The sequence below is a fragment of the Chelonia mydas genome, chromosome 10, assembly GCF_015237465.2.
Source record: "Chelonia mydas isolate rCheMyd1 chromosome 10, rCheMyd1.pri.v2, whole genome shotgun sequence".
NCBI lineage: Eukaryota > Metazoa > Chordata > Testudines > Cheloniidae > Chelonia > Chelonia mydas.
In genome coordinates this window covers 30,078,076-30,097,208 of record NC_051250.2, presented here as the reverse complement: position 1 = coordinate 30,097,208, position 19,133 = coordinate 30,078,076, and the positions used below count along the sequence as shown (strand labels likewise).

The following is a 19,133-nucleotide window of genomic DNA, read 5'->3' as shown; positions in this document are numbered from 1 at the left end:
GGGACAGTTGTGTGGCTGCTATGATGGAAGTGAAGAAGCCATTGCTTCCTGTACAGCCATAGGGCACATGTTCCATTGGACTTAGCACAGGACCGCTGCCACCAGCGTGCTAGCTGTCTCCCCTCTTACAGCTCATCAGGAAACCATGGTGACTGTGAGGGCAAGGCCAGCACAGAGGGTATTTCAGGGCCACTGGAGCAACGAGGGGAGGGATGAAAGACAGATGATGAAATCCTAAACCATCAACAGAGTGGCCTGATTGAACAGCCTTATCTGTGGTGTCAATGGTGTCCTCAATGGTGTCCTCAACCTCTCAAGGTGGGCCATCAAAACAGGCCATTGGCTTTGTAAGGAGTGGTGTGCCCCAACCTCAAAACTAAGAGACCACGGATGGTCCATGCCGGAGGGTAGCATCAATGCCTCCTCCAACATGCGCTCCCAATTCAAAACCAGACCCAACACAGACAGTCTTTCAAGGGAGCTGACAGCCACTCAAAGCAGTCCAATTGCTGTCCTGGCAGTCACGGAAATCTGAACCATGCCCGGATTGCCATCTACCTGGACATTACGATCATCTAGCACTGCTAGCCCTTGGCTATTTAATCACTACCGTAGTAGCCAGCCAGAGACTACCGTCCCAACGAGGCATCTGCAGGGTCATCTTGATTATGCACACAAAGTCGGGGCCTCATCCGTTATCAAATCAAGGATGGCATTAACTGTGCTAGCCAGCAACTCAGCATTCAACAGCCCGAACAGTGAACCAGAGCCTTGCTCGCTAGCACCTTGCACTTCTGGGAATTGATACCCCAAAGGAATTGAGTCCAAACATCTTGCCTTTGATTTACACCTCTTGCACTGACAAGTGTGATGGTTTCTTCCTGTCTCCCCTCCCCTGCACACCGCAGCAGTGAGGGGCACAAGCCATCACACCAACTATTCCCTTGGGTCCTCCATATGCCGGTGCACAGCAGCCTTGTTCAGCCTTCTCCGTTGCCCAAAGGTGCTCACTGGGGGGTGGCAGCTAGGGGCCTGAATAAGAACCCCCAGGGCAGGTAACAATGTCTATCATAAGCAACCACCAGTCCCACAACTGTCCTGCCCAACCCCCTCCATGCAGACCAGCGCCCAGCACGGCCCCTCACTCACCATCATGGATAAGAAGCAGAAATAACGAAATAATCCATCCATCCCAACCTGCACCCAGGCAACCTGCTGGTCTCTCACCCCCATGAGTGCCCAGCTCCCCTCCTGGGGGCCTCACACCAGCCCCAGCCGCCATTCACCCAATACTCTGATCTCAGCCAAACAGTGCTGCTAGAGGGGCTACCTAAAGGGTTGCTGAGTTTTGGGTTAAGGACAATAAGGACCAGGCCAGCCCACAATGCCTGGTGGCTCCATAGTACCAGTATGGCAGACCAGCACAGGCCATCAGTCCAGGTGGGAATTCCAGCCCAGGGTCTGGGTTTCTTGCTCTACCTAAACATGTTGCCCCCGTCCTCATCTTAAGACCCATATACCAAAATTCAAAGCATCCATCTCAATGCATAGTCTCCAGGGGCAGGCTAGATTACTAGGATGCCAGGTGGCTGTAGGGAGGCTACAGGATGCTCCTGCTCATCTGCTCGCACCTGCAGATCAGGCGGGACTTGTTCTGCCTCCCCCCCCGCCCCCATGGATCTTAAGGCAGTAGAAGGACAGATGGGCATTCAGAGCAATAAGAACCGAGGTGTGGAGCCATCTTAAATGAGCATCTCCAAAGGGAGAGAGGCCAGTGTCCCAGGTCCTGGGGGAGGCTGGGAACCATGCTGCAGCAGGAGTGAGCAGACACGTTCCCTGTACCTTGACACCAATCACGGGATTCAGAGACCTGACAGCCCCGAGAGGACACTGTGGACACCAGATGGCAGGCAGCATGGGGCTAAGAAGAGCAGTGCCCCTGCTAGGCTGCTCTACGGTTCCAAGGCCTGCCAGGGGAGCATCCCCAGCCTGTAATCAGCCACCTGTGCACAATGCACACCCCGCATAGGCACCTGTTTGGGTATGCACACAGGGGCACAGAGATTTCCACAACGTAATCCCCTCTACAAGCTGAGCTTCAGACCGCCCCTCTCCCCCACTGGACCCGTCTCCCAGCTGTGACTCCAAGGGTAGCAGCATGCGGGAGATCACGGCTCCAGAGCTATTCAAGGGCTGTCCATTAGAACCCATCACCCCATGGAGCAGGGCTGCTCCTCGTCCCCAGCAGGGATCGGCCCAGTACCCCTGCCTGCTTGGAGGCAGAGACAAAGGGGCTGGTGAGCAGCACGGAGAGAAGATTCAGCATCTTTCCTCCTCCCTGAGCTCTTTGTCTACCACCTCCATAGTTCCTCCCCCAACATTTCCACTGTCTGAGTCCTACCTGTCTGTGAGGTGCCGAGATCCCCAGCCCAGGGCTACAAGGCAGCCAGTGCAGGGCGCTCTCCGCTCCCCAGCTCCATGGGCAGTGTGTGGAGCATGGACAGTCCCTCTTCTGCGGGTTTGGGAATGCAGCAGGGCTCCCAATCTGGTCTGTCAGTACACAGAACAGTCCCCTCCCCTCCGCCAGCTCCCCCACAGGGATCAAGGCTGTCACACATGATCCGCATGGTAATAATCCTCCCCTCCTCCCCCCCATCTGGGATTCCCTCCTTCAGCAACAAACCCATTCAAGAAGTTTGCCCAACTGCCCAGGCATGCTCAGTGTCGCGAGCCAGCCTGGCTGGGAGCAGCAGCGCGGCTGGGCTTAGAGAAGAGCTGACCAGTATTATTGGTCACAGCCACTCCAGCGAGGGCCTGCTCCTGGCATGACTGCTCACAGGGAGGCAAGCCTGGTCTGTCCATGCAGAGCACAAGTTTCCAGCCACCCCCTTCCTCCCAAGGGGAAATGCAGTCTCCGTGGCTTCCAATTCTCTCTGATACAGGATGTCGACAGGTGAGCTTTGGACTAGAAAACAGCCCCTGTGCTGCCTTGTAGTTTTGGTGCCACAACAAAGAAGCCCGTGGACCACGTCGGTCTCCTACTGCGGAGCTCAGGCTGCAGGGCACTTCGACGGCTGACTAGCTGAGATTCAGCTCCTCACCTGCTTCGGATGCTTCGGCTCCAGGGTCCCGTGTGGGGCCGCTGGGGAAAGTCAGAGTCCTGCTCTACCCCTTCCCTGCTGCATCAGCTCCCCCTGCACCAGCCCAAGTTCTCTGATCCCTTTTAATAAGGGTGCACGACTCTGATGGCTCACTGTTAGCATCCCCGGAGCAGCTGGCAGCCAGCAGCACTTCTCCCACCTCCAAACACCCAGCAAGCTGCCTTTATCCCAGCCTCCCCCCAGTGCTGGTAGGGCTGGTGGTGGCATGGGGGAGGGGAGCATGTGCCCAGCAGCTGATGTTAAGGACCTCTATTTGCAGTTGGTTCCAACAGCATGAACCTTCTGTGCAACCAACCACTCCCCAATCCCAGCCACATCCCGGAAATACAGGGCATGAGCAGGACATGCGACTGACGAGGACACACCAGAGAAGTGACACTGTGAAAGAGGTAAGAACAAGGAAATCACACCTGCCAGAGAGTCCCCCAGCCCCGCCAGAGAACAGCACACAGCTGGGCTGGCCCGGCTGCGGGAACTTGGAGAATCAAAGGCTGAGCTGCTCTCTAGTGACTTGAGGAAACAGGAAACCCCAACAAGTGCCACCTTCACCCCAAAGCGGCACTTGTTTAACCCGTCACCGCTGGTCCTCCACCACCCCGACTACCTCCAGACAGTTCTAGAATGCCACTTGCCCTGTTGCTCTGCCAATGGCTGCCACGTTTCACTGGAGCGAATGCAATGTTAGGACACGCCTGCTTCATCCAGGAGCACGTGGCAGCTGGGTGTGTGGAGTATGGTAGGACAGACCGCGTGATGGGTGTGCCGCATCTCTATGCGCCTGGCAGTGCAGCAGGCAAACTGCACCTGGGTACACCGTCTCCCTCAGCTGCGTGGCAGGCTCATTGCACCTGGACATTGCATGTGCCAGGAAGTACCATGCCAGGTAAGATGCACTGCACCTGTGCAGACCCAGTAAGGCACAACTGGCTGCATGACCACAGTGGAGAGCAGATGGATCTGGTAACTACCCAGACCCCAGAGGAGAACGAAGGGCACGGGTTCACCGCTAGGTAACAACAGGCCTGAATTACCTATACAGTCCTACAGGGATCTCAGACCACACTGAAATCACACTGTACACACCAGCCAGGGCGGCAGGCAGCGAGCAGCAACCCACAGTCAATGGGTCTCTTCGCTGACTGGCTTCATGCCTCAGAGCCTTCTTGGCTGGGGTAGCCTAGACCACATTTTCAGCTTGCCACCGCACGAGGGAGAAATGCCACAAACAGAGATGGGCCAAACCCCCAGAGCCCCGCAGAGGCCTCAGGGGGGAGCCCAATGCACTTATTCGTAAGCCCAGTTTCACGTGGTCCACAACCGCCTCCACCCCGACCCCCCCCGAGGCAGCGGGGTTAAAAAGAGGGAGAGGACAGTTACCTCCTAGGCAGAGCAGGGCCGTGTCTCCAGCCCCCTGTGCACGCGTGGGCTGCTCCAGGGGCAGAGCCGTCCGCTTCTCGTGCGTATGACGCTCAGGCCAGAGCGGGTGGTGGCAAAACCGATGCTGCGCTTCCTGCTTGGTGGTTTCGGCTTCCTATCAAGAGTGCTGAGCTGTACTGAGCTCGTTGTCATGGGAACGAGAGCCGAGGGTGGAGGGGAACGTCACTGGCACCAGGAGGGGTTCCAACGGGGGCTGGAGAACGGTGGAAGCGGCAGGGCAGCGAGGGGTGCAAGGATAGGGCTAGGCAGGGCAGGGCGAGAGACCAGCACCAAGCCTGCGGCCAACCGAGGTGCTTCCGAGATCATCCCACCAGGAGCCTCTTCTCCAGCCCGAAGAGCCTGACTTGGAGCTTGGCACGCCGACGTGCCATGGCAGCTGCGTTTGAAAACAGGCTGCTGAGCTCTTCAGGATCAGCTCCCGGGGGAAGATGGCACACTCTGCAGACGGCAAGTCCTCTCCTAGGCGGACACTAGGCCTCTCCCAGCTGCTCTGTCAGACTTCAGAGGCCCTTTCCTTCCCACCACAACAGCAGGGAGAGCCCGGGTTTGGTCTCTGCGCAGGAAGCTTTCTGTAGAATGTGTTTATAGCTTGACATTTGCCTGGCTGGGCTCAGACGCGGTGACTTTTTCAGCCAACGATAAGCCACTAACCCCCCCACCCGCAGAAACCCTGCAGCTGCAACCCAAACCATCCTGCCTCTGAACCTCTAAACCTCAGCTCACCCCACTTTGGACCCTGCCACACATCTTCGTGAGCAGCGGCAAAGGGAGGGAGCGTGCAGAAGGGCCTTATGGGAGGGGCAAGGAAAGAAAAGAGCAAGGAAAAGGTTTAAAGAAAGAGAGGCAGCGCTGGGGATGGGGGGCGGGGAGCTGGCGAACAAGTGGCAGGCAAGTTCAGCCACCCTCTGGCGTCTCCTGGCATGGAAGGCGCAACAGAGGAACGGGCTGCATTCCTGCCATTGTGCCATGGGTGCTGAGAGACCCGGCCATGAGGAGGGGAATTCCACTCCGCCAAGGGCCTGTTTGCTCAAGGCTTCCAGTTCTCCACTTTCTCACAGCTCCAAGTAAACATTACAACCCTGGGACACAAAGCAGGTGAAGCTCATTGCAGAGCACTTCAGACAGGCATCATGTTGATGGGTATTTACCCTGGATTGCAGGTGCCCCAATCTCCCAGTCCTCACCCGCCCCCCTCCTGTAGATTCAGGGGCTTTTTCCCTCATTAGACTTGGAAAAGCAGTAAGAGCAGAAGTACAGTGCAAGACACTGGTCTCTGACTGGCTACAGGGACAGCCATGTATGCAGTATGACAGCAAACAAGCTAAAGGTAGCAGGCTGTAGAGCACGGCCAGTGGGTAGCCTCAGCGTGTGTGCACGGAGTAGTGTTGTGCGAGAAGTTCCGTCTCTGCACTGCCAGAGGCTGTGTCACTGTTCACATAATGACCACGAACAGGAGGGAGGGAAGGGGATTTTGCACCATCACGTGCAAAGACACCATATTTCGATGCAGATGGCAATCTTTGGGCAAGTGTAATTTCTAATGCTGACACTCAAAGATGAAGCCAAGGCAATGGTTGAGTGGGGGAAACTTTCCCACTGTCGCTCAGAGAAAGAGGGATTTCCCTCAAAATTAGGACTGGGTTACTAATCATCTGGCCATTTTCACAAACTGGAAGCCAAATGGAATGCTGTTGTGAATATTTCACACACATCCACGTGCATGCAGGATACATCCAGCAAGCCTGTGCCCTCTGTCTTCTTGATAGGATAAGGTGGCCTTTCCAGGAAGGAAGTTTCAACACCAGTGCCTTCAGGCAGTAACTGCTACCAGCTGTGACAACACTGAAGGAGACCGGGACTGTCTAAACCGCACTCCCCTACCCACTCCTGCTTCATCAATACAGCAGCCAGAGTCAACCACCCCAGGAGCCAGATGGGGAAGGAATGAGGGCAGAGGAGTAGTGACCCTGTTGGTACAAGGACGATGGAACCTGGAAGGAACACCAAGGGGAGTCTTTATACTAGGGCTATCGATTAATAGCAGTTAACTCACACGATTAACTAAAAAAAATTAATCGCGATTAAAAAAATTAATCACGATTAATTTCAGTTTTAATTGCATTGTTAAACAAGAGACTACCAATTGAAATTTATTAAATATTTTGGATTTTTTCTACATTTTCATATATATCTTGTATGCTGTGTTATAATTGAAATCAAAAATGTATATTTTGATTACAAATATTTGTCCTGTAAAAACGATACACAGAAGAAATAGTATTTTTCAATTCACCTCATGCAAGTACTGTAGTGCAATCTCTTTGTCCTGAAAGTGCAACTTACAAATGTAGATTTTTTTTTTGTTATATAACTGCACTCAAAAACACAACAAAGTAAAACTTCAGAGGCTACAAGTCCACTCAGTCCTACTTCTTGTTCAGCCAATCGCCAAGACAAACAAATTTGTTTACATTTACAGGAGATAATTCTGCCCTCTTCTTATTTACAATGTCACCAGAAAGTGAGAACAGGTGTTCGCATGGCACTGTTGTAGCCGGCATTGCAAGGTATTTACGTGTCAGATATGCTAAACATTGATATGCCTCTTTATGCTTTGGCCACCATTCCAGAGGACATGCTTCCATGGTGACGTTAAAAAAATAATGTGTTAATTAAATTTGTGACTGAACTCCTTGGCGGAGAATTGTATGTCCCTTGCTCTGTTTTCCTGCATTTTGCCATATATTTCATGTTATAGCACTCTCGGATGATGACCCAGCACATGTTGTTCATTTTAAGAACACTTTCACTGCAGATTTCACAAAACGCAAAGAAGGTACCAGTGTGAGATTTCTAAAGAGAGCTACAGCACTCTACCCAAGATTTAAGAATCTGAAGTGCCTTTCAAAATCTGAGAGGGACAAGGTAGGGAGCATGCTTTCTGAAGTCTTAAAAGAGCAACACTCTGATGTGGAAATTACAGAACCCAAACCACCAACAGATACCTCTGTTGGTGGCATCTGACTCAGATAATGAAAACAAAAGTGCGTCAGTCCTCACTGCTTTGGATGGTTTTCGAGCAGAAGCCGTCATCAACATGGACGCATGTCCCCTGGAATGGTGGCTGAAGCATGCACATCTGGCACATAAATATCTTGCAAGGCCGGCTACAACAGTGCCATGAGAACACTTGTTCTCACTTTCTGGTGACACTGTAAACAAGAAGCAGGCAGCAGTATCTCCCATAAATGTAAACAAACTTGTTTGTCTGAGCGATTGGCTGAACAAGAAGTAGGACTGAGTGGACTTGCAAGCTCTAAAATTTTATATTGTTTTATTTCTGAATGCAGTATTTTTGTACCTAATCCTATATTTGGAAGTTCAACTTTCATGATAAAGAGATTGTATTAGGTGAACTGAAAAATACTATTTGTCTTTTTACAGTGCAAACACTTGTAATCAAAAATAAATATAAAGTGAGCACTGTACACCTTGTATTGTGTTGTAATTGAAATCAATATATTTGAAAATGTAGAAAACATAAAAAATATTTAAATAAATGGTATTCTATTATTGTTTAACAGTGCGATTAATCGCAATTACTTTTTTTAATCGCTTGACAGCCCTACTTTTTACCCCGGGTGGTTCTCCTAGACTTCCCACCTATTCCACTGCCCAGCACCACCGCACATATTTCCGAGTCCTGGGATGGACTAAATGGTCACAAGGAGAGAAAGTCAGGGAGGGGGGTGACGAGAGAAGGGCAGAGAAATCAGAGGTGGGGAAAAGACTGGGAGAGGGCAAAGGATGCGGGGGGGATGATGAAGGGGGAAAGACACTGAGCCCAACCGTTCCCACTCGCTCATACCCATGGAGCAGCTCACCCAAGGAGCTCGCAGATTGCAGCGCCTGTGCATGCCACAACACCCTTTGCCCCCAACAGCCGATCACTGCTGGCAACAAAACAACCCAGCCCCAAACTCTTACAGGTGTCAGCAATAAGGGAGGGAGGGAGAGAATCCAGACAAAGAGCAGCTCCCAGTCTCGCCTAGAGCATGAGGAGGAGGGGATGGCGGAGCTAAAGGTCACGGATCCTTTCTGAACGCACCACCCCAGTAAGGGGCTTAATTAGCCCCTTCGGTCTGCTGGGGTCTCGGGTGTGGGACACATCTCCTCTGCTGCAGTGAGTCAGCAGGGAGACACCTGAGCCCATCAGCAGGGGAGAGCAGCACACTCCTCTGGGCTGTGACCTTAGAGGAGGCGGGCATGGGGATGGGAAAACCCCCACCCTTTGCTCAGTCCCAAAGGTGGTTAATCACTGTTCAAATGGAGTATTGGGGCGAGGCCGGCTCCAAACACCAGCAGCTGAATGGGAACCCCTGCAGGGCCCCACGGGGAGGGGACGGGTGGTCTCCGGGGTCCCCTCGTCCCAGCCTGGGGAGGGGCAACTTGTCTCTAATCCCCTGAGAACCCCTCAATCACACCAGGGCAGATTATCCTTCAGAGTCCCCCTCTATCCTACCTGGGGGAATTGTCTCCCTGCCTGTCTGTCCCCCCGAGCCCCTCTCTCCCCCTGAGCCCCTCTGCCCCCAGCTGGGAGGGGTGCCCATGCCCCCTCTCACTCCCCTCTCCCCCACAGGGATGTGTGTCCCTGCCCCTGTCTCCCCCAAGCCCGCCTTCCCCACACTCGCTCCCAGGACCAGACGGCTGCTCCCCACCCCCCGCTCTCTTACGTTATGTCACAAGCCAAGCGTGGCACTCTTTCCTTGCCCAAACAGCCATGGAACCTCGGGCCCAGCTGGTACTAACTGAACTCAGGGAGACTGGAGATGGTGCCGGGGCGGGACCAGAGCACAGGTGATGCAACGGTTGCTAAGAAGCAGTGAAGTCACATTGGCCTCTCTTAAAGGGATACTGCCAAGTCCCAAGAAGCTGCAAGCACAACAGTCCCACCCAGGGCCCGTGTGCAACGCTTTGTACGGCAAGTGCCACAGGGGACTCCTCTCTCTCCCTCTCCAGTACCTCTGCTGCATCCAAGCACCCGCCACCACCAATGTGACAAAACAACCACGCACAGGGGAAGGGAGACACCACCTTGCAAACGTGTAAGGGTGTTCAAAAACTTGCGGGATTGACTGAGAAGTAAAAATGCAGGAGTCCTGCAGCTGCAGCAATGGGATCATTAAAAGCACGCACGCATGTGTGGGTGTGGGTGCAAGAAAGGAATAGCCACCTTCCTTTTTCTGCCATTGTACTGATGCCTCTTTTAGTTGCCATTTCAGTTTCCAAATGCCTTGACCGGGCCCACTGGCTGCAAGGGGGCTGCGATCAGGGTAAAAGTCAGGTACGTGCCAGTGTAACTGACACTGCCCAGAACTGTGTGACTGTTAGAGGTTCTTGCTTCTTGGGTCTGGTGCACAGGCAGGATTTGGCGGGCACGGGGTACCATGCTGGCATCAGGAATTTAGTGCCCCACTTGCTGTTTGGTCTCCATCGGCTAAGTGTTGATTGCAGGTAGTGGAGGGTTGCTCTGCAAGCAGGACATGCTCTGGCAAGCCTCTTTATCTGAGCCAGGGCTGAGTAAACAGCAATTCTCACTCTCAAGCTGGTTAGTCTCTTTCTATTCCAATCTGTTTAGAAAGGGGAAACACTGGCTACCTGCCCCGCCCTCTCCCTGACAAAAGCAGTGGCTATGCCTACTCGGGGTAGCATGGCTCTGTGGTTAATAATACACGAACACAGGGGTGGGAAGTAGGAGATGTGGGTTCTCAGCCCAGCCGCTTGCTTTGTGACCACAGGCAAGTCAGATGTGGATGTTAATTTTGGGTGCTCAACTTGAGACAACTGTAAATCTTTACATACGCCTCTTTGCTTATCTTCTAGACCAGAGGTGGGCAAACTACTGCCCGCGGGACCGTCCTGCCCGGCCCTTGAGCTCCCGGCCGGGGAGGCTAGACCCTGGCCCCTCCCCCGCTGTCCCCCCTCTCCCACAGCCTCAGCTCGCCATGTTGCCAGCGCTCTGGGCGGTGGGGTTGCGAGCTCCTGCCGGGTGGCGCCAATCCTGCTGCTCTGAGCGGCATGGTAAGGGGGTGGGGAGCAAGGGGGTTGGATAAGGGGCAGGGGATCCTGGGGGGCAGTCAGGGGACAAGGAGTAGGGGGCGGTTGGATAGGTGTGGGACTCCTGGGGGGGGGCTGTCAAGGGGCTGGGGTGTGGATAGGGGTTGGGGCAGTCAGGGGACAGGGAGCAGGGGGGTTGGATAGGAGGTGGGGTCCTGGGGGGGCAGTTAGGGGTGGAGGGTCCTGGGAGAGGGTGGTCAGGGGACAAGGAGCAGAGGGGGTTGGATGGGTTGGAGGTTCTGAGGGGTGCAGTCAGGGGGTGGGAAGTGGGAGAAGGGGGCAGATAGGGGGTGGGGAGGCTGTTTGGGGAGGCACAGCCATCCCTACCCAGCCCTCCATACAGTTTCAGAACCCCAATGTGGCCCTCAGGCCAAAAAGTTTGCTCACCCCTGCTCTAGACCAATGGTTCTCAACCCTTCTGGGCTCCGAACCCATTTGTAAATTGTTATGGCCTGTCGTGACCCCGTAAATAGTCAGGGGTTTCGGTCGGGTCATGCCCAGCACTCACCCCACAGTGGCAGCTTCTATGCTGTGTGGCTGGGCTTGGCTCTCCACTCTGGATAGTGCAACTCTGGGGTTGCAGCACTGCTCAGGTTTGGCCCAGCCCCCCCGACTGGACCAAATTTGTGAGAGTGGAGTTGTGTCCTGGCTCTCAGGGTTGCAGTGCCACTCACTCAGATTTGGCCTACTTGGACCCCTGTTGTCATGACGGCTGGGCCAAACCTGCGTGGTGCTGGGAACCCGGAGGTTGCAGTGCCTGGAGCAGGGAGGCGAGCCCAGTCAGCCCTGTGGGACAGGAGCCTCAGGAGCTGGCATGCGACCCTTTGAAGCATTCTGGGGACCCAATTTTGGATCCCGGCCCATGGGTTGGGGCCATATGTGGGAATATAGCAATTACCATATCAGCTCAGTCCAGTTACCTAGTGCTGTAACCTGTCTTCAGCAATGGTCAATGGCAGAAACCTGAGAGGAAGCAGTTTCTGAGCTTCTAGAGATTGACCCATTGTGAGTATCCAGCACATGGCAGACACAGGCAGCTCCACTGTGCAGGGAAGCTCGGTCTGAAGGGTGAGGTGAGAAATGGGAGCAAAGGCAGGAAGGTTATTATAGGTAACAAAATCTTCTGGTCAGCCCCATAAGTGTCACCCGGTCCTGCAAGACCTGCGTGGATAATCCCGCTTTCATTCACTACGTTCCACAAAGAAAGTACCCTGCTTTGGTCAGTTTTGTGTAGAGGAGAGAGGATCTGGGCACGCTCTGAACACAGACAGATGATAGTGACCCTTCGCATCTAATGGCGCTTCACATCTAAGCACTCTGCAGACATGGCTCAGGGGAAAGTCCTGAAAGTGCCCAATTTGGCCAGGAAATGAGGTGTGTGCCGCGTGTGTGTGTTGCTGTGTGTGTGTTGTGTGTGTAACTGTGTGCATGTGTGTAACTGTGTGTATGCTGGGTGCGTTAGTACAGCTTTGTGTGCTTGTGTGTGTGTCTGTAGCTGTGTGTGTGTGTGTGTAGCTCTGTGTGTCTTGGGGGATCTTCAAACTGGTGCAATTCAGGAGTGACTCCATTGCAGACCATGGAATGAGACAGGTGTAAAAGTGGTGTGAGAAGCTGGCATTTCGCGCAGTCCTCTCACGTTATCCCTCTAGGGAGAGCACCCCTGGGGTGGATCTTCTCTGCCTCATCTGGCTCCCCTAGTGGGATGGGTGCCCATTCAGGACCACCACTGGAAATTGGGCGCTGGGCTCTGAAGCTGGCATAGGGAGGTGTTTTAGGGCAGGGTCTCAGGCAACGGAAGGAGCCAGACAGGGGCTGCGTAGGTCTGTGCTTGGCACAGGTGTGCCCAGGTCTACATTCCAGGCCTCGGAGTCACTCGCCCCGCCTCACTGGGCTGTGCTGAATTCTCATTCGATGCTACTCATAGCTCTAAATTCTCCAACCAAACTTCCCCTGGTCAGGTAAATCCCAGCACAGAAACAGCCTCCTCCTGCTGACAAGTCCGAGGTGACGAGAACTAGCCAGAGGGGCTGGCGGAGCAGGGAGTTCCCTGCTGCGCTGGTGAATTCCATCATGACCTTCTTCCACTTCTCAGAGCGTGGGAGGGGAATTTGAGGCCCTTTCCATCCACTCTGCCCTGGGTTTCCACATATTGCCCAGCAGCCTTCGAGCCTGGCCCATAGGGACCACTTTGTGTTGGGGTGAGAAGGGGAGTCAGTGTTCATAGCCCACTCACCCGATCGTCATTGGCCATCCAGACCACCACATCCCCTAAGGGCCAAGGTCAGCTTCTTTTACCCCCCACCCCCAGCTTGTTATTCGAACACAACAGTGCAGTCTGCTGGGGGCTGTAATACTCTGGTCTACGTCTGGTTGCTGGGCTTGCGTGTGGGGTTCAGAGGGCTGTGATGGACAGACGGTCAGACTAGATGACGGCCTTAAACGCTGTGCCTATAACTTTACCAAGCAGGGGGATCCAGACAGCCTTTTGGCATCCTCCCCTGAAGGCTGGCCCTTGCCAAAAGGCTGTCTGGATCCCCCTGAAACCAGGTCACTTGGGAAAAGAACTCCCAGGACTGGCCAGGTGGCAACCTGGGCCAATCACACGGGAGTCTGGAAAATGAGAAGAGCGTCCCCTTTGTCGGTGTGCCAGGTGGGAAGCCACAGCCGCATGAGGTGGCACCATAGGGGGCTCCGCCCTTTACTGCAGGCGGGGCCTGTCGGGAAGGCTGAGCCATGGCAAAAAAGGAACATTAGTTCGTATAACGGTGCACGTCTGAGACCAGATGGACCGTGGGGTGACCCTTCAGGAGCAGCGGCGCTCCGGCAATGCCGTCTTAAAGGCAGTGGAGCTCAGAACGAAGGGAGCCATGGGGCTAAGGAGGGTGCTGCATGTTCTCCTTTGCCCCCCGCCCCACTAGGCTGGAGAGCGGCTGTTTTAAGCAAGCTGACGCACAAGCTGCCGGGTTGGGGCAAGGAGCAGCCGCGGCTCAGAGGGGAACATGGGATGCCAGAGCTGATCACAGCCTCAGCCCCCTGTCACCCTGCTGCTGGGGGGTGAATTAGTTCTCCACGGGTGTTGTAAATCCGCGGAAGAACTCCTGCTGACTAATAGGGGAGCAAAATTGAGGCCATCACTGGTGACTCTCTTTCCCTGGTTGCAGCTAGTGCCACGTACTCCTGCTTCTGCCCAGCCCACCCCGGCTCTAAACACATGGCTAGTTATTCCACCACAGCCGACCTCTCCACTCGCCCTCCCAGCTCGCCATGAGAGTCGCTGCTCAGAAAACCAAGCCCCAACTGATTAGTGCAAGCACCGCGACTAAGGAGTAACAGCTGTGGAACCCACACAAATCCATCCAAAAGCTGCTCATTAAGAGCTAATGTCGCAAAATAATGGTTCCCTATGGACAGACCCGTTCAGGGACTCATTCGAGCTGTTTTATTTTCCAGGCAGGAGGTGAGTAATCCCAGGGCCACATTCTATTACAATGATTTAATCACTGATGAAGGTTTAATCAGCGTGTGATCTACAGAAGCCCTAAGATTATAGGAACACAAATGGGTGTTTAGCCCAGCCATCCTTATCACTGTTCCATATCCAGTGTCTAGTGATCCGAGCACAGGACAGGGAGCTAGGAGATCTGGCTCACCTTGGGTGACCTTCCCCGAGGGCCTGATCCTCAGAAGTGCTAAGCATCCATGGCACCAATTAAAGTCAATATGTGCTGCAGAAACTCAGCTCCTCTGCCAGTCAGCCCCTCAGCACTGGGACATCAGTTTCATTCTCTGTAAAATGAGAAGACGACTCCTTCCCCAGCAGCGCCACAGGACCTGACTGCTCCACAAGTGTGTCCAAAGCACTTTGAGGAGCTCACCGTAAGCCTCCACAGAGCTCCCTCGTTTGGCCTCCTGCAAATCCCTCCTTAAAACTCTCCTTTGCCATGATGCCAACACAAAACTGGCCACTGCTTAGGCGCCAATACCCCTGCCTGTCATGCTGACCTGTGTTGTCTCATTGTTTCCTTGTGCTCCCCGACTGTATCCATCTGTTGTCACTGTGAGGTCTTTGGGGCAAGGAACTGTTTGTACAGCACCTAGCACAACGGTGTCCAGGACGGGCTAGGTGGTACTGCAATACTACTAATTAATAACAATGGCGGAGACGATCACAGCAATCAAGCTACTTTCCAGTTAGATGAAGTCTCTTTTCTTCTCATTGTATTAACTTTTATCACATGCTGTTTGTAAAGCACTTTGAGAAGGTGAGATGCTTTGTACGTTATTTATATAGGATCAATAAGTCAGAAACCAGCCACCCTGCACGGCCTGGCACAGATGCCAATCATCCAATGTGGCCTGGCACAGAATCCAGCCATCCCACATGGCCTGGTTCAGAATCCAGGAGGCAGAGGGCAGCATTTTCAGAAGGGCTCACCCAGCTCCATAAGTGAGGCCAGTGGAAGGTTAGAGGTAGAAAGGCAGAGCAGAGAGGCAAGGAAGAGAAAGAAGAAACACCAAAATAGCTAAGTACACTTCTCCTCTGAGGGTCCACTTCCTCTCGGTGCCTCTAAGGAGCAGAAAGCATTCCTAAACCACTTCAGTCAAGCCTAAGTAAATCAAGAGGAGGGGTCCCCTTTACACACCCCACCGGGCGTGATCTGTGCCAACAGCCACCTCCCTTCTATCATCCCACTCGCACTGGGGCAGGGCCTGCTCCATGCCTGCTGGTCACTTCTAGTCTGTTCTCACTCTGACGGCGGTGTCAGTTTATGCATATGAGGAGCTGGACAAAGCCACCCACATCAGCCCAGGAATATTTGGGCCTTTCCTGGTTTTGTAACCTGAGCCAGAGGAAAGCGGCTGACAACTCCCGTATGTTTAGAAGGAAAATGGTGACCAGCTCAGCAGTTTGGCACGAGAGGAAGATTTTTTGGTAGTGCAGAGGCAATGCAGGGTAATAGATGCTCCAAGCACTGGTATACACAGAGGTATTAGACCCATGGCTCTCTGTATGCAGCGGGAGAAATGGAGAACTCTTGGGAGGTTTGATAAAGTTTTTAGCTCACACTCCCTCGCTTCCCCACCACCCATTTTCACAGCTGAGCAACTCTGCTCTTTGCAGGACTGGATGGGAGCAAAAGCAGAAGTGAAAACTGCCAAGAAAACTGCCACACTTGAAGCAGTGCTGGCCTGGCAGGACCATGAGAAAACTCACGGGAGTCAAGTACCAGGCTCCTGTACCATCCCCTTTCTTGCCCAGAGATTTCCCCCCTTCCAATGGGATAGCTACCTCAGACGGCCAGGAGAGACTTCAGCTTAATGGGATGCAAGCCATTAGCAATCCAATTCCAGACCCTGCTATCGGTGGGGGGCAGACTGAAGATCCGAGGTTGGAATCGGTACTGGAGAACCGAAGAACGACATAAAAATAACCCTTCGGTCCCATCATCATTTTATCGCCCCCTTCCAAGAACACAGACCCGCCCCCACTGCTCAGCATAGCCCCACCTCACTGCAGAAGCAGGCATCGTCCTCTACCTCAGACAGCCCATGAGCTCCGATCTCAGCAGTTAGGGCTTTCATGTCAACTGGGTAAAATGGGGGCTTTGGCCAACAAGATGTTTTCCCAAGAGGGGAGCGGAAATTCCAGCCCTGAGCCGCTTGTCCTCTTCCCCCGCTATCGCGGGAGCCCCAGGATCTTTGTGGGCGACCCTGACACAAGAAGTGGAAGCGAAACATAGCCTGCTGCCCCATTGCTCGGTGTGCTACCTTCCCGGGGAGATGAGCAGGCCCAAGCCTGCATCCTGAGCAGCTTTCTCGTGCCTAGAACTTGGCTACTGGGAAACGAAATTCCTTCGTCTGTCTCAGGGGAACTGAAAGGCCCAGGAAACCTGAGTGGCCTGGAGGATCAGAATGGACTGGAGAGTCTCTCTCCTCTAGGACGCTAGCTTGGCCCGGATGGGATCCAGGTGGGAGAGTCACTGACAGTTGCTTTCATGTGGTGGCTGTCTGGTGGCCTGGATGACATAAGCTTGTTTAAAGAAAAGGAGTACTTGTGGCACCTTAGAGACTAACCAATTTATTTGAGCATGAGCTTTCGTGAGCTACAGCTCCTTAAGGTGCCACAAGTACTCCTTTTCTTTTTGCGAATACAGATTAACACGGCTGTTACTCTGAAACCTGTCATAAGCTTGTTTGCTTCCTTCCAATTCTCAGCAGACATGTGTCCATATGACAAAAACCATCCTCATTGTCACTAATTGGGGGGAGGCTAAGGGTGGAATGGGCCATGGAGACTGCACTATCCTCTCTCTCATAGAGGAGGGCCCTCTGGGGTAGGTCTGAGGCACCTTGGAAAGGAAGTGTAAGGAGCTTGCAATGCTGGCTTCCCCTGCTTGGAGGACCAAGAGGGGATGGAAGATAATTGTTATTCATCAACAACTGATCAAAGAAACCCAGGAACAACGCTGAGATGTGTTAGCAGCAATGGATGTGTCAATCAGCCATCACAAAGGTCAATGGGCAGCACCAGGGCAGGAAATCCCAAACCTGGCCCAAACGGAGTGGACACACTTCCAGCCCCACACACTCCCAGACAGCTGGGCGAAAGGACAAATCTTTTTTGGCAAAAAAATAAAAAATTGCAGATTCAGTGACACCAAAACATCTTGCCAAATTCATGGACGTTTTACCAATACCTAAGCTGGACAGCTGGAGGTTCCCCGTGCATGCAAAGAAGGGCTAAGGTTCCTGCTGAAGCTCAAAGCCGGCTTGTTCCAGTCCCAGAGGAATCGGGAGGAGGCAGTCCCAATGTATGCACTGAGCCATGCCTGGAGGCTCTCCCTCTGGAAAGTCCTGTGGTGAGCCCTGTGTTTGGGAGAGGGCAGGAACAGGTATGCTCAGGGACTAGGAGGGCTGGCGCGGGAGGAACAAGCTTATTCCTAATTTGAATTGGACCCAGGCATGCGTCTAAGGAATCTGCTGTAGAGCCAATGTGGCCCATCTGTCATTGTGCGGGTTTGTTTATCTCCAGGGTTCAGGCAGCTGGGATTTGCCTTTCTTCAAAATCAGGGGTTGTCCCTTATCAGGAATTTATTTAAAGAGTTTCACAGCCTCCAGAGGAGCGCAGGGACCAGAGGTGAAAGTAAGCCGGTACGCCCCGGTACGGCATACCGGTAAGAGCCAGTGTGCCGTACCAGGACTGGCTTTCCCAGAGGGCAATTTAAAGCCCTGGGGTAGCAATGGCAGGGCTCTGGCGGGGATTTAAAGGGCCCCAGAGCTCCAGCCGCTGCTACCGCCCTGGGGCCCTTTAAATCACGGCCTGAGCCCTGCTGCCCAAGCCCTGGGGTAGCGGCCGTGGGGCTCCGGAGGGGATTTAAAGGGCCGGGGTGGTAGCAGCGGCTGGAGCCCCAAGCCCTTTAAATCCCCGCCTGAGCCCTGCTGCCCGAGTCCTGGGGTAGGGGTGGGGGGGCTCTGGCGGGGATTTAAAGAGCCCCAGAGCTCCAGCCACCGCTACCGCCCTGGCCCTTTAAATCCCCGCTGGAGCCCCGCTGGCAAAGCCCTGGGGTAGCGGCAGCGGGGCTCTGGCGGGCATTTAAAGGGCCTGGGCGGTAGCGGCGGCTGGAGCCCTGGGGCCCTTTAAATCCCCGATGGAGGCCGCCCACTGCTACCCCAGGACTCGGGCAGCAGGGCTCAGGCTGGGATTTAAAGGGCTCGGGGCTCTGGCAGCTGCTACCACAGCGGAGCCCCAGGCCCTTTAAAGCTCTGCCAGAGCCCAGAGCCCCGGGGTAGCAGTGGCAGCCGGGAGCCCCCAGGGCTCCTCAGTGATTTAAAGGGCCTGGGGTCGGCTGCGGTAGCGGCAGCTGGAGCCCTGGGCCCTTTAAATCGCCCCCGAGCCCCGGGGCTTCCAGCCGCCTCTGCAGCTGGTAGCTAAGGGGTTATTTAAAGGGCCCTGGGCTCCCAGCTGCCACTACTGCAGCTGGAGCCCTGGCCCTTTAAATCAAGATTTAAAGGGTCTGGGGATTTAAGGCCCTGCCTCTTCCAGTTGAGGCCATGCCTCTTCTGGTTGAGGCCACGCCCCCTGCTCAGGACTCGGGCGTACCAGTAAGTCCTCTAACTTACTTTCTCCCCTGCCAGGGACCTGCTGCCTTTGAAATCAGCTGTTCGAAGAACCAGCTTTAATGGAATCTTCAGTACAATAAAGACAGGACAATGGCTACAGACCCCGCTTCAGCAAGGCCCTGACACAAATCACCGGAGTGGTTCTGCTGAACTCAGCAAGGGATCGTGTTGCAGGCAGTGGGCTGTTCGTGACTTAAGCACCTTGCTGAATCGGGATCTTTTCCCAGGGGCCAAAAAACTGTCCAGAAGGAAATAAACGGAACGGAGAGAACTGGGGTCTGGTATCAAATCTTCCCT

General features: G+C 54.1%; 1 protein-coding gene across 7 annotated transcripts in view; it reads right to left on the bottom strand.

Annotated features, from left to right (window-relative positions):
- The window catches only part of SEPTIN12 (septin 12), an 84,482-nt gene that overhangs the window by 29,520 nt on the left and 35,829 nt on the right, over positions 1-19,133 (bottom strand). The window contains exons 1-2 of one of the 7 annotated variants that reach the window (XM_043523811.1): positions 9,332-9,445; positions 4,539-5,167 (exon numbers count right to left, since the gene is read on the bottom strand). The exons of 4 other annotated variants lie outside the window; for them this stretch is intronic. The gene's annotated coding sequence lies outside the window, so the exon portion shown is untranslated. Of the gene's footprint in view, positions 1-2,401; positions 2,553-4,538; positions 5,168-9,331; positions 9,459-19,133 lie in introns of those variants that run through there. 2 more of the 7 variants (XM_037911099.2, XM_037911098.2) reach the window with 2 other exon arrangements.